Source organism: Equus caballus, chromosome 16 (genome assembly GCF_041296265.1).
Source record: "Equus caballus isolate H_3958 breed thoroughbred chromosome 16, TB-T2T, whole genome shotgun sequence".
NCBI classification, from domain to species: domain Eukaryota; kingdom Metazoa; phylum Chordata; class Mammalia; order Perissodactyla; family Equidae; genus Equus; species Equus caballus.
The window spans coordinates 82,582,810-82,598,835 of NC_091699.1; the positions used below are offsets into that span (position 1 = coordinate 82,582,810).

Consider the following 16,026-nt stretch of genomic DNA (forward strand, 5'->3'; position numbering starts at 1 on the left):
GGCTGGGGCGGGGCGCTGAACCCGCGGCGGAGGGTGGGGCCGAGCGGGAGGAGGGGGCGCGCGGGCGGCTGGGCGGGGCGCGCTCGGGCCTCCGCTCCTCACGCGCTGGGTTCGCACCCCCAGGTCCCGCGCCGCCGGGACTCCTGGCGGTGAGTGCCGTCCGCGAGACGAGACCGCCGCCACAGGAGGAGCTGCGGGCGCTGAGGTAGGTGCGGAGACGACCGCCGCGCGGCCTGGAGCCCTCGCGCCCCCTTCCCGGCCCGCGGGCGCTGGCGAGGCCGGGGGGCGGCGCGCGGCGGCCCGGGCGGGCGGGGCCGGAGCCTGGGGGCGGGGACCCGCCTGGCCGGAGGGGCCTGCGGGGCCGCCGAGCTCTGGCCCGGCTGGCAGAGCCGTGGGAGTCGGGGTTCGAGGCGCTGCGGGCGCCTCTGCACGCCCCGCGGGCCCCCGGCCTGGCTGCCCAGGAGGTGTGGAAACCGGCGGCCCCGGGGGCGCCCAGAGGGGAGGGAAGGCGGGGGACGGCCTGGTCCCTCCCACCTCGGGCTCCTAGGCCAGTTCGCCCGCACAGCCCTCGGGAACTTGTTAACAGGAAAGCTTGGCAGGGAAACAAATGCCAACGTTTTGGAAGAACTGAGAGTCACGTCGTTAGGCGCTGAGGCTTTATTTTCCTTCCCCGCCCCCTGCCCAACCTTGGCCCGACTTGGCCAAAGAAGGATGTGTCACCAGCGCGGGGCCTCGGGCGGGATGCCCGGCCGGGCTGGGAGCGGGAGTACCTGAACAAAGGTAAACGGAGGCCGGGCCGGCGCCACCCCTGCCCTGCGGCCGCCCCGGCGGGTCCCCTCCCGCGCCGACCCCAGCCGCCGCCTCCGAGGGGCGTTCTCCTGGGGGACCTCTCGATGGAAACCAGCTGGCCGTTCTTGGCGTGGCTGTTGCGTGTGAACTCTGTTGTGCTCACATAATTCCCAATCCTCCGACTCTGGTAAACCTTAAGGAAATTTTATCCCGTTTTAGTGGTCAGCAAATGTAAGGGGGGATAAATTGCCGTTTGTAAATTATACGGTATTTTCTTATTAGGAAATGGTCTGAAAACGCGAAATAAAAGTTCTTAACACGTAAGCAAAAAAGAGTGATTTGTGGTGCCTTCCAAAATCTGGGGAAGTGTTCCTCCTCAAATCATTTACATACAAAACATCCCCCAGATCTTTGGTGCCAGGCATTTTTTGTTCTTCTTCTTCATTAGTCCCAGACCTCAGTTTCTGGTAAACAGAGCACCCAGTGCTGAGACCCTAAGAATTGCCATACTAGGTCAGAGCATGTGCATCCAGCGCAGGAGGCAGCAGGCTGGTGTTGTAGTAAAAGCCTGTTTTCTTTCTTGGTAATACCATTAAAAACGATCTCAGTTTCATTTCTTGCAGTAGTATCCATGACTTTTAGTGAAAGCCTTTTAAAAATCTATAGACCACTCCTAATTTATACAATTTATTCACATTTATTGCATCCAAATGGCTCTCCTATCCTCTCTGGCAGAAGAACTTATAGCATGAGATACTTGTGGGAAAAATTTGGATCTTTTATAAATCTGGAAGCTCAGAAATTGAGGACAGGGGAAACTAAAGTTTTTTTAAAAGTAGACAGCTTTGGAGAAGTCTTTATCAGGACCAACCTGGCTGTTGAGTTCAAAAATAGCTTTATCTACTAACAACCTGAATATTAAGCAGATTTATTTGTATTCATAAGTATTTGCATATTTAAAAATACAGCTTAGCATTCTGGAGAGTGAAAGGGCTATCTGATTTTATCTTAGTCTGAATTAATTTGGCCTTAATGTTTAGCTGAAACCAGCTGCTCTAAGAGAATGGAAGTTTTGTCTCAGCAAGAAGGGAATAAAGGAGATGAGTACTTTTGGAGTATGGGGTACTTGAAGGGGGCAACTTTGCTTTTAAACTCTTCAGAGGCTCCTCATTACCTCCAGCAACATAGTCGACACTGGTATGGCCCCTGCCACCTTTCAACACGTAGCTTAAAGCTTTACTTCCTCTCTGAAGCTTTTCTTAGCATCGCCCCCCACCAAAAAAAAAAACCCACCAAGGCATGGAGTAGAATTGATCACCCTATTGGGTATCACCATCCTCTAAATTGGAGGTTTTCAGCCGTGGTGCTGTTAACTTATGGGCCAAATAATTCTTTGTTGGGGAGGGCTATCCTGTGCGTTATAGGATGTTTAGCAGCATTTCTGACCTCTACTTAATAGATACCAGTAGTGCCCCCCCCCACACACACACAGTTATGACAGTAAAACAGTCACACAATCCACAGAGTTGTGACAATCAGAAATGTCTCCAGACATTGCCACATGTCCCCTAGGAGGGCCAAAATCCCCCCCAGTTGAGATCACTGTTCTTAAGGGACTGCTGCCTTAACACAGTGACAGTTAACATCAGTGGCGTGGTCCTCACTTGCTTATGTGTTGATTTTCTCTGCTGTGCTAGGCTTGAGGGCTGGAGCAGTCATTCATTTATTTAACAAATATCTGAGGGAAGACACGCTTTGCCAGCTAGATGCTAATTTAAGTCTGGAAATACAGTGGTAAAAGCAACTGATGTAGTCTCTCTACTCCTGGACATTACAGTCTAAAGAGAGTGACAGATGCATACATGTATCATTATACAATTCCTCATTACAGTTGTGATAAATTCTGGGAGAAGTACAAGGTCCTCTGAGTGCCTAAAAAGGGGACCTGACCTAGATTGGAAACTAGGCAAAGTTTCCTTGGGAAATGACCTTTAAGGTGAGGGGGACTCTGATGGACAAATAAAAATTACAAAATGAACCTTAGTGATACAATATTTCAGGCAGAAGAAACAGGACCTTTTCTAGGAACTCAGAGGCCAGTGTGGCTGGAGCATGGAGAGTGCTAGGAGTAGGATGATAGAAAATGAAGCTGGGAAATAAGGTGAAGGCTATCTCGAGCAGCAGTTCTCAATCTAGCCTGCTTATCAGAATCACCAGAGGAACTTAAAACAGTACTAGCACCTGGGCCATCCTCCAGGCCCATTAAATCAGAATGTCTGCAGTGGGTCCTACTCCCTCCCCCAGCTACCATTTTCCCCACTCGTTCCAAAGGGATGACCACTGTTATTAGTTTTGTGTGTCACTCTAGATATTTTCTGTGAGCATTCAAGCAAATGCATATTCTTTCCTCCTCTTGTTGACACGAATGGTAACATACTGTACATACTGTTCTGTTCCTTGTTTTGTTCTCTTAACATCTTGGAAATCTTTCCATTTCAATATATAGTTTCCTTATTCTTTTGAATGACTGTATAGTATTCCATTGTCTGGATACACAACAGATTATTTAACCATTCCTCTGTTGATGGGCATTTAAATTGTTTCCAATAATTTACTATAACACACAGTACTATACGTATACATATATACATATGCCACTTCATATGTGTATGAATATATTTGTAGGATAAATTCCTAGAAGTGGAATTATTGGGTCAAATATGTACACACACACATATTTGTAAATATTTGTCTTTGTAAAAGATCACTCTAGTCATATTGGAGAGAATGGTTTGGAAGGAAACGAGTGAATGCAGGAGACAGTTGATCTAAATAAGGTTACCATATGGTATTGAATGATTTGTGTCTCCCTAAAATTCATATTTTGAAGCCCTAACCTCCAATATGACTACATCTGGAGATAGAGTTTTTAGAAGGTAATTAAGGTTAAATGAGGTCATATGGGAAGGGGGGTGGTCCTACTCTGATAAAATTGGTGGCCTTATAGGAAGACGAGAGAGGAAAAGCCATGTGAACATACAGTGAGGAGGTGGCTATCTGCAAGCCAGGAAGAGAGTCCTCACCAGAAACCTTCCCTGCCGGCCATTGATCTGGGACTTCTACCCTCCAGAACTGTGAGAAAATAAATTGCTGTTGCTTAAGCCACCCTCTGTAGTATTTTATCATGGTAACCTGAGCCAGCTAATACACTGTTGAAAGGTTGGAGAGAAAAGATGATAGCTGGGACCAAGGTGGTAGCAGAGAAGATGGAGAGAAGTAGATGGTACAGGAGATATATTTAGGAGGCACAATTGTTGGGATTCGAGGATTGATATGGTACAGGCGGTGAGAGGCAGAAATAAGTGCATAGGATGACTCCCAGGGTACTAGCTTGCCTGACCAGGTGAATGCTGGAGTTGTTACCTGAGACAGAGAACACTGGAAGCATAAATAGTTTTGAGGTGGGTTTAAATCACAGTTCACTTTGGGACTGGTGTGACCTTGAAGTGAAGACGTCATATAAGCATTTGGTAATTCAAATCCAAAGCCCAGAGGAGTGGGCTGATTTGGGGACACAGATATTTAGGTGTAAATTGAAGACTGTGGATGGAATTACCCAGGGCAGAGGTTGCAGACCCGAAGCCCACAGCTGAATCTTGCTTTCATGTGTTTTGTTTGTCCCATACGGTGTTTTTTGTTACTGTTGTTTAATTTTGTGTTAGTTGCCAATAATTTAAAATCTGAAGATTTCCCATGAAAATCCAGATTTGGGGATTTTTTTTTTTTTAAATGAGAAGACGTAACACTACTGAACTGGCTTTCCCGTATGTCAACAGTTGATTGGAGCTAAGTCACAGCTAATCTCAGCTGCTTTTTATTTCATCAAGGAGCCCACCACTATCTAAAATTTATGCCTGGCCTGCTTTGTTTGTTTACTTCTCTGACTCTGCCGGCATCCTGCTCTAGGAAGAGAGTATAGAACAGTGATGCTCGTCTTTGCTGCACATTGGAAACACTGGATCATTAAAAAATACTGATGCTGAGGCCCACCCCAGGAATTTCTGTTTCTGTTCACTTGGTCTGAATTGCAGCCTGGGATTTTTAAAAGCTCCTTGGGTGAGTCCACTGAGCAGTGGAAGTTGGGAACCATTGGTAGAGATTAAGAAAAGAGGGCTCATGCCCAGCATTTCAAAGTTGGGTAGGTGCTGGCCCGGTGGCGCAGTGGTTAAGTTCGAACATTCCGCTTCAGCGGCCCGGGGATCGCCGGTTCGGATCCCGGCTGCGCACATGGCACTGCTTGGCAAGTCCTGCTATGATAGGCATCCCACATATAAAGTAGAGGAAGATGGGCACGGATGTTAGCTCAGGGCTAATCTTCCTGGGGGGGCGGTAAAGGAGGGTAGCCCCAGGAAAGGGATGAGAAGTGGCCATAGTGGTACAGTAGAATGGCAGACTTGCTTGCAGTTAAGGTATGCAAACTTAACACATACACTTGAAGCTGTTTTTAATTAGATGAGAGAGAGCAAATTTTATTTTGCATGTATACTTACTGTTTGTTTTACATGTAATACGTATATGCTGCTTGTTACTATGTAGAGTTATGTACACAAAAAAACAGGTATGCTTAATGAGCCATTTAAGGGATTTTCAAGAGGAATTTAACTATTCTTGATTTTGTCGTCGATGCTTTAGAATCTAATTCCAGTTTACGATGTGTCATAAAAGGCAAGGGAAGAAAGTATTTAAAAAAGAGAGGAGTCCTCAAAGATCTAGATTGAAAATGATGTGTTGAGCTTAGCAAGATGGAGTCTTTGACCTCAGCGAGAACTGTTTTAGATTGGAAGAGGCAGAAACCAGATTGAAGTAGGTAGAAAGCAAGGAATCGGAAGTGGTTACTGTTGGAAGAATCTTTTGAGAAGTTTACCCAAAAAAGGGGGTGATGAGGGAGGCATGGGTGCTGTCTGTTGGTTACCCAAGTGCTTCTCCTAACTTTTCAGTGAAGTAGCTCAATGGTGCCTAATTACCCCCTCCCCCATTTCAGAGGGGTCTTGCTTATATGCATTTGTTTTGGAGACTTTGTGCTTTTCACTGAGGAGATACTTTATCAGGACTCGCCTCCCCCCTCGCCCACCCCCCGCAGATGTTGGTGATTAGGCCCTTAGTCTCTTTCTTATCTGGAAAGCCATTGAGCTCCTAAAGGCCAGCAGGGCTCCGGTGACCCTGACATCATCCTCCCATTGCACTGATAAACAAAGACCAGATTGTTGGCACATTGAAAATGAAATACTTGGCCATGTCAGGGAATATGTATCTAGCTGTCAGATTCCAAGGAGTAGTTTTTACAGCTGTACTTTTTCCCATTAACTTGATATTATAGCTTGGTTTTCCAGTTGCATGCATGTAAAATTTCTCATACTTTGAAATTTTTATCATTATAGTGGTTAGAGGGTATGGATATAAGTTGGAGGAGTAGGGCCTCATCAAGCTCAGAAAGAAGGGAGCGCTGAACAAACTTTGGTTTCCAAAAGGTTATGTATATGCTGTTATCCTGAAGACCTTGGGTTAGAGTGACTGTCTAGAGTGGGTTATCATGCGGATGGCTATTACCAGTCTGTCTCTTATCCATCCCTATCTCATTGGCAAGCTTAACCTGGCATAAGAGGGTTTAAAGGTCAGTTTTGCACTTCATATTTTTAAGAGTTGTGATCTACCAGCAGTACAAAACCCATAGGGGTGGAAAATGCCAAGGATTGTTAGTCAGAATGGTATTTATTAATCGTAGGCATAAGCCCCATTGCTATACTATTTTTGCAAACAGTAGTGTCATCTTGTAAGAGATTAGCTTTCATAGCTGCCTTTGGTTCATTAGTTAGGTGGATGATGATTAACTTCTGTATAAAGGCTGACTTTGTAACATGAATAGCAGACCTTGATCTGAGAAGGTTTTACTGGAAGTCTATGATAAGAAAATATTTTGTTTAGGAACTTGTATGTACTTGGGCAATTGTAGGAATTCCACCATCACAAATATAATTAGGTACTATGCCTGGATGGTGGTAGATGGAGGGAAAAGTTTATTGCCAAGCTGATCCAGAGTTCCTTTGGTTTGTAGAGGAGACAAGATGGTTGAGTGGGCAGAGGACTTGGAGTCAGTTCTTTGGTGCAAGGCTTTGATCTGTCAAGTGTGAACTGTATGACTTTTTTTTATTAAGTTAAAATTCACGCAACATAAAATTAAACATTCCAGTGTGTACAATTCAGTGACTCTCAGTACATTCACAAAGTTGTGCATCATCACCACTATCTAATTCCAGAACGTTTCTATCACCCCAAAAGGAAACTTTGTACTCATTTGGTAGTCACTCCCCATTCCTCCCACCCCGTATTCCCTGGAAACCACCAATATGCGTTCTGTCTCTCTAGAGTTGCCTATTCTGGATATTTCCTGTAAATGGAATCACACAATATGTGACTTTTTGTGTCTGGCTTCTTTCATTTAGCATAATGTTTACAATGTTCATTCATGTTCTAGCATGTGCTCCTTTCTTTGAATAATATTCATTCCTTTCTTTGAATGAATAATAATTCCATTGTATGGATATTCAACATTTTGTTTATCCATTCATCAATTGATGGACATTTAGGTGGTTTACACTTTTTGGCTATTCTGAGTGGTGCTGCCAAGAGCATTTGTGTACAAGTTTTTGCTTGAATACCTGTTTGAATTCTTTTGTGTATATACCTAGGAGTGGAATTGCTGGGTCATATGGTAATTCTTTAACTTTTTGAGGACCACCAAACTGTTTTCCACAGCATCTGCACCATTTTACATTTCCACTAGCCAAGTCCAAAAGTTTCAGTTTTTCCACATTCTTGTCAACACTTTCATATTCTGGGGTTTTTTTGGTTATAGCCATCGTAATGGACATGAGGTGATATCTCATTGTGGTTTTGATTTGCATTTCCCTAATGACTAATGATGTTGCACATCTTTTCATGTGCTTGGCCATTTGTATATCTTTGGAGAGAGGTCTATTCAAGTCCTTTGCCTATTTTTTAATTGGGCTGTTTGTCTTTTCATTGTTGAGTAGTTGTTAAGAGTTGTTTATGTATTCTGGATACTTGACCTTTGTCAGATATGATTTGCAAATATTTTCTCCCATACTGTAGGCTTTTTCACTTTCTTGATAGTGTCCTTTGCACAAAAGGTTTTAGTTCTGATGAAGTGTAATTTATATTTTATTTTGTTACTTATATTTTTGGTATCATATCTAAGAATCCATTGCTAAATCCAAGGTCATGTCAGTTTACCCCTAAGTTTTCTTCTAAGAGTTTATAGTTTTAGTTCTTACATTTGAGTCTTTGATCCATTTTGAATTAATTTGTGTGTGTGAGGTAAGGGCTTAAATCCACTCTTTTGCGTGTGGATATCCAGTTGTCCTGGCACCATTTATTGAAAGAGATGTGTGTTTTTATGCAAGTGTCAGACCCTGAGTTTTCTCATTTGTAAAATGAAAGTAATAAAAATATTTGTCTCACAAAGTTATTGTAAGATTATAAAAAGAGGATGTGTGTGTAATCACTTTGAAAAGTATAAATCACTAAGCAAGTATGAGTGATTATTATTGGTTTGCCACATAGTCCCCTATAAGTTAGTGTCCTTCATCAGCCACCAAAAGTCTTCCATTGCAGTGCATAATGAGTCATAACATAGCAAGAGGGCTGGGATCGATGTTGTAACCCTGGGTACAAGGTCACAGGGCCCCAGGTGCAAGAGGTAGTTGGACAGATTATACCCATCCAGAATTGAAAATATGTCTTCTTGTAGAGCAGGTGTTTGTCAAACTCTGTTGATAGTCCTCTCAAATTTAAGAATATCTGTTCTAGGTGTGTAAGGCATAGTTTTCAAAACTAAAGAGTTTTCAGGCATAGTAGGAGAATAAAGGCAGTTCTTTTTATTGAACCAAGAATCCTTACATTTCACTGTGTCAGCTTTTAAACTTCTAGGACTAAGACTCTTTCCTGATTCAGTGACTAGTGACCTCACTTAGTTCAATCAACAAATATTTATTGAGTTATCCCTCTGTGCCAGGCACTGTACTAGATACTAGAGATACAGTGTCTTATGGTACAAGAACTAACTCTCTTGACCCTGCAGCCCCTGTAAATGGGCTCCTCTCTACGGCTGTCTAACTCACGGAGTCCAGGTCCTTTCCACCAGTCTCTCTTGAGTCCACGCTTATCAGGCCTGTTCCCCCCACCGAGAACCTCCACATTGCTAACTCCAGTGAATCATTTCTCGGTTTGTCTTTTAGTTGACCTTTCAGCAGCATTTTGCACAGTTGATTTTTCCGCTTTCTTTGAAATGCTTTCTTAGCTTCCAGAACACTGCATTCTCTGGATTTCCTCCCACCTTACTGGAAGTTCTTTGTCTTTTTGCTGGTTCCTCATCATCTTTCTGACTTCTAAAAATTGGAGCACTGCTTACTCCCCAAACCTGTGTTCTTCCATATCAATCCTATTTCCTTGGTGTTTCACCGAGTTTCATGACTTTAAATATCATCTGTACACCAAAAACTATACACCAATGACTTCCGAATTTTATCTCCAGCTTAGACTTCTCTGAATCTCATACTCTGATATGAGTGCCTACTTGACATCTCCTTTTAGATATCTAACAGATATCTCAAAACTGAATTCCTGCTTTTTCTCTCCAAAACCCACTCTTACACAACCTGTCTCATCTCAGTAAAAGCAGCTCCCTTCTTCTAGTAGTCTAGGCCAAAAACTTTGCAGTCATCCCTGACTCTTCTTTCTTTCATCCCTCATTCAGTCTATCAGCAAACTCTGTTGGCTCTACCTTCAGAATGTCCCTAGAGTTGGTTACCTCCCACTCTCTCTACTGCTTCCACCTTGTCCAGAGCACCATTATATCTCACCTGGATTATTGCTATAGATTAACTCTTTTTTCGCTGCTTCAGACCTGCTTTGCTAGAGCCTGTTCTCAACACAGCAGCTAGAGAGACCCTGTTCAAAGTAAGTTCTCAGCTCAGAGGCTTTGCTACAAGGCCATACATAATCGAAACCCCCTTTACCTCTCTGACCTCATGTCCTACCACTCTCCCCTGGGCTTCCTTTGTCCCAGTCACAAATGGTACCTTGTTCTTCCTCTGACAAATCAGCTATGTTCCTGCCTCAGGACTTTTGCTTTCCCCTAATACCTAGAAAGCTCCCTCCATCTCCCTTAGGTCTTTGCTAAAGTTCACTTTCCCCAGGACTCCCTATGTCTTTTCCCTGTCAAACTCTGCTTCCCAGAGCTCTCAGTAGTCTGGGTGTTCTTCCCACCCCACCCCGCAAGACTCAGCACTGAGGGTCCCTCTTCCCTGTGTTTATCTGTCTTTAAGGTTTCATTTGAACAGAGTCCCTCCAGTTAAAAAAGCAGTTCGAAAACTGCTCATCTGTGAGGTTAGAAATAAAAAGCAGAGATTAGTGACTGTGAATGGAGATGTCATTAATGACTTAGAAATCGTAGCGAAAGCACACTTATCCCTTCCATTTTGTGGATTGCAGGCATATTCCCTATTGTACAGTCTTGGGAGTGGAGCCCTGGAATACTGCTGTTGTGAGTACTAATGAGTACGGTGCTCCTACCAGTGCCAAGCACCCCCTCAAGCACTGCGGCTCAGGTGTCAGCATTTTGTCTTCTCTCAACATGGTATCTCTTGACAGTCTTACTCTTCTCCTGGCAGTCTGGTTGAGACCCTTTCCCATGGTGGGCTCTGCTCAGTGAGTGGAGGCTTACTTCGTGCTGGCAGCAGTATTGAGATCCACGTATTAAAGTCAGTTAAGGGTTCCACATAATGGAGAGGGTGTGTTGATTCTACTGTGAAATGCCCCAGACCCTAAAGGAAAGGGCAAATAGATCACATCCAGTGATAGGCTCTCTGGATAGCAAGTTCAGAGGCTCCATCTGGGTCATCGTTTCTCAGCCCATCTGCAAACCTTCAGGTCTTCATGAAGGCTTTCTGGCAGGTTCATGTTATTAAAGGCTGGAATGGTGTCTGTTTTGATTCATTGTTTTAAAAGACAATTCATTATTTCTAATGAATTTTTAACTAAACAAGTATTATATCAATATATTCTCCTTGCCTCAGCTCTTTTCCTAGATGAGCCCATTTCCTAGATGACAAACAAGTAGATAACGTAATTTCAGATAGTGGTAATAGTGTTATGAAGAAAATTAAGTGGGGCTATTCCCCTAATGATGAAGACTTGAGTTGTTTCCAGTTTTTCCCTCTTTTAAACATTACTGCAGTGAACATCCTTATACTTATGCAAATGTGTGAATGTTTATATTGTGTAGATTCTGAAAGATAGAATTACTGAGATATATAATCACAGAACTAGAATTTTAATAGATACTGGCAAATTGATCCCCAAGGTATCTATACTAAAATTATATAAAATACATGATATGTAATATATTTAAAAGCAGCAATCGGGGCTGGCCCCAGGGCCGAGTGGTTAAGTTCACACGCTCCGCTGCAGGCAGCCCAGTGTTTCGTTGGTTCGAATCCTGGGTGCGGACATGGCACTGCTCATCAAACCACGCTGAGGCAGCATCCCACATGCCGCAATTAGAAGGACCCACAACGAAGAATATACGACTATGTACCGGGGGGCTTTGGGGAGAAAAAGGAAAAAAATAAAAAATCTTTAAAAAATAAATAAATAAAAGCAGCAATAATGTGTTTCAATTTTTCAATAAATAAAATATTTTCATTACTTTTTAGTTATGCTAGTAACAATTGAATACATTCTCTTTGTAAAAAAATTAACATAAGGCTCAAAGTCCTCATGTCTTCACAAATTTGCAAATTTTTGCCTCTCTTAAAAGTTTTTAAAACTAGTGTATCCTCGTTTTCATTTTTATTTCCCTGTGGGTGAGTATCTTTTCTGAAGTTTTTGACCATTTTTATTTCTTTTTCTGTCTGTTTGGATTTCACAGCAAAGATTGCTTCTTATCTCTTATGATCCGTTCTTCCTTCATCTTTAGTAATAGGAACCCATTTAGCCAGGCCCATTGCTGCCCATCCAGAAGACTACATTCCTTGGCCTCCAAGGCCAAGTATAACCATGTAAGGTTTAGCTAGTGATAGATAAGCAGAAGGGTTTAGTGTGACTTTCTGAAATCTCCTTAAAGAGAGAAGGCACTCTCTTCCTCATCTTTTCACCCATCCTGTATGTTGGAACACAGATGTAATGACTGGAGCTCTAACAGCCATCCTAGACCATGAGGACGATCATGATAGCTCAGTGAGCCAGAAAACTTGAGTCTCTGAGTATTTGGTGGAGCCACTGCACCAGCCCTCAACACACTTCTTTTGCATGAGAGAGAAATTTAACTTCTGTCTTGTTTAAGCACTCTTATTTTTGGTTTTTCTGTTATATGCCTCATAACAAGTACTTGTCTTATTTATTTATAGGAGTTCTTTGTGTTCTAAATACTCATTCTTTATTATAAAATGGCACATTTTCCTCCAATCTATTGGAGTCCTCTCCCTTTGTTTAAAATAGTTTTTAATTTGATGTCGTATTTGCCTTTCTTTGCTCCTATGGCTTTTGATTTTACAGAATTTTTTATTTTATTTTATTTATTTATTTTTTTTTGGTGAGGAAGATTAGCCCTGAGCTAACATCTGTTGCCAATCTTCCTCTTTTTACTTGAGGAAGATTAGCAGTGAGCTAACAACTCTGCCAATCTTCTTCCACTTATGTGGGTTGCCGCCATAGCATGGCTGACAAGTGGTGTAGGTCTGTGCCCAGGGTCTGAACCCACAAACCTGGGCTCCGGAAGTAGAGCCACCAAACTTAACCACTACACCACAGTGCCAGCCCCCAGACTTTTTTTTTTTTTAAAGATTTTATTTTATTTCTTTTTTTCTCCCCAAAGCCCCCAGTACATAGTTGTATATTCTTTGTTGTGGGTCCTTCTAGTTGTGGCATGTGGGATGCTGCCTCAGCGTGGTCTGATGAGCACTGCCATGTCCGCGCCCAGGATTCGAACCAACGAAACACTGGGTCGCCTGCAGCGGAGCACGCGAACTTAACCACTCGGCCACGGGGCCAGCCCCCAGACTTTTTTTTTAATTAACATTTTAATGGATGTCTCTCCTGTCCTGAAGATATAAATGTAGAATCTTACATTTTCTTATACTTTTATATAAAATTTAGGTCTTTAATTCATCTGGGATTTATTTTTGTGAAGAGTGTAAGGGAGGAATCTTATTCAGTTGGCTATCCATTTGGAATAATAATTTTTATAAAAGGTGGTATGTCAAATTATTGGTTAATAAACTCTCATATGTGCATAGGTTGGTTTTAGGACACTAGTTTCACTGATCTTTGTTTCTGTGCCATTAATACTTTTAATTACTATAGCTGTGTAATTTATTGTAGTTCTTGATGAGGCAAGGTCTTCTTTCCTTTTTTTTTTAAAGTTAAATATTAAATGGCTATAGTACAGTATTTGTAAAACATATGTAAAGGTAAAGCCTGGCAGTACAATGAATACTTGTTAGCCACTGCTCAGTTTAAGGGAAAAATATTGCTATTACTTTGCGTTTGTCCCCCCACCCCAAAGTTATCTTGAGTCTTGCACATTTTCTCTTCTATGTGAAATTTTAGAATTAGCTTATAAATTCATCTTAGAATCAATTTATATCATTGAAGGCAATAATAGTGTCTCTATCAATAACTGCTTTTTGGGAAATTAATAAATAAACTAATTATTTGAATTTTTTTTGTTTAAAAACACAACTTGAGTGATGTGATGTGAACAGTGGTTAGGAGATATTGGTTGAATGTGGCCATAATCTCCAGTACTTGTCCATTTGGCATCTTTGGTGATTTTTGAACATTACACTATTTTAATTTTTTTATTGATATATAATTGGCATATAACATTATATTAGTTTCAGGTGTACATCATAGTGAATCAGTATTTTGTATATTATAAAATGATCACCACAATATGTTTAGTTACCATCCATCACGACACATAGTTAGAAATGTTTTTTTCTTATGAGAACTTTTTTTTGCTTTTTTTTTTTTGAGGAAGATTAGCCCTGAACTAACATCTGCTGCCAATCCTCCTCTTTTTGCTGAGGAAGACTGGCCCTGAGCTAATATCCGTGCCCATCTTCCTCTACTTTATATGTGGGATGCCTACCACAGCATGGCGTGCCAAGCAGTGCCATGTCCGCACCTGGGATCCGAACTGGTGAACCCTTGGCCTCTGAAGCCAAACGTGCAAACTTAACCACTGCACCACCAGGCTGGCCCCTGATGAGAACTTTTAAGATTTACTCTCTTAGCAACTTTGAAATATGCAGTACAGTATTATTAACTATAGTCACCTGCTGTACATTACATCCTCAGGACTTCTTTATTTTATAACTGGAAGTTTGTATCTCCTGACCACCTGCACCCATTTTGCTCACCCCTCACCTTTGACAACCACCAGTCTGTTTTCTGTATCTATGAGTTTGGTTTTGTTTTGGTTGGTTCTTTTAGATTCCGCACATAAATGAGATCACACAGTATTTGTCTTTCTCTATGTAACTCTTTTTCTTGTAGTGTAATGCTGTCAAGGGCCGTTCACGTTGTCGCAAATGGTAGGGTTTCCTTCTTTTTTTGGCTGAATAATATTCCATTGTATATATATACGTTTTCTTTATCCATTCATTCATCGATGGACATTTACATTGTTTCAGTGTCTTGGCTATTGTGAATAATGCTGCAATGAACATGGGAGTGTAGAATCTTTTCAAGTTAATGTTTTTGTTTCCTCCAGATAAATATCCACAAGTGGAGTTGCTAGGTCATATGGGGTTCTATTTGTAATTTTTTGAGGAAGTTTCATATTGTTTTCGATGGTGGCTGCACCAATTTACTTTCCCACCAACAGTGCACAAGGGTTCCCTTTTCTCCACATCCTCACCAACACTTGTTATTTCTTGTCTTTTTGGTAATAGCCATTGTAACAGGTATGTAGTGATATCTCACTGTGGTTTTTATTTACATTCTCCTGATGATTAGTGTTGTTTAGCACCTTTTCATGTACCTGTTGACCGTCTGTATGTCTTCTTTGAAAAAAAGTCTATTCAGATTCTCTGCCTATTTTTTAATTGAAGTGGTTTTTTTTTGCTGTTGAGTTGTATGAGTTCTTCATATGTTTTCGATATTAGCCCCTTATCAGATATATGGTTTGCAAATATTTTCTCCTGTTCCACACGTTGCCTTTTCATTTTGTTGATAGTTTCCTTTGCTGTACAGAGCTTTTTAGTTTAATGTAGTCCCACTTGTTTCTTTTTGCTCTTGTTGCCTTTGCTTTTGGTGTCAAAACCAAAAAAATAATTGCCAAGACCTATGTCAAAGAGCTTAATGCCTAAGTTTTCTTCTAGGAGTTTTATGGTTTCAGGTCTTATTTTCAAGTCTTTAGTCCATTTTGAGTTAATTTTTGTGTATGGTATAAGATAGTAGTCCAATTTTACTCTGTTATGTGTAGTCCAGTTTTCCCAACACTATTTATTGAAGGGATTGTTCTTTCCCTATTGTATATTCTTGACTCCCTTGTCTAAATTAATTGACTGTGTATGCATGGGTTTATTTCTGGGCCCTATTCTGTTCCATTGATTTATGTGTCTGTTTTTATTTCAGTACCACATTGTTTTCATTACTGTAGCTTTGTAATATAGTTTGAAATCAGGAAGCATTTCAAATGCTTCCAGCTTTGTTGTTGTTGCTCAAGATTGCTTGGATATTCAAGTCTTTTGGGGTTCCATACAAATCGAAGGATTGTTTGTTCTATTTCTATGAAAAATGCCATGGGAATTTGGATAGGGATTGCATTGAATCTGTAGATTGCTTTTGGTAGTATGGACATTTTAGCAATGTTAATTCTTCCAATCTATGAGCACGGAATATATTCCCATTTATTTATGTCTTTTTCAGTTTCTTTCATTAGTGTCTTACAGTTTTCAGTGTACAAGTCTTTCACCTCCTTGGTTAAATTTATTCCTAGGTATTTTATTCTTTTTGATGCAATTGTAAATGAGGTTATTTTAATTTCTCTTTCTGATTAGTTTGTTATTAGGATATAGAAATGCAGCTGATTTTTGTATATTGATTTTGTATCCTAGAACTTTAGTGAATTTCTTGGTTCTAACAGTTTTT

General features: G+C 41.4%; 1 protein-coding gene across 4 annotated transcripts in view; it reads left to right on the top strand.

Annotated features, from left to right (window-relative positions):
* The first annotated feature begins 14 nt into the window (after positions 1 to 14).
* Positions 15 to 16,026, top strand: part of PPP2R3A (protein phosphatase 2 regulatory subunit B''alpha) — a 153,217-nt gene continuing 137,205 nt past the window's right edge. For 2 of the 4 annotated variants that reach the window (XM_023620966.2, XM_023620969.2), the window contains exon 1: positions 15 to 205. The gene's annotated coding sequence lies outside the window, so the exon portion shown is untranslated. Of the gene's footprint in view, positions 206 to 324; positions 781 to 16,026 lie in introns of those variants that run through there. The other 2 variants (XM_023620967.2, XM_070238178.1) reach the window with 2 other exon arrangements.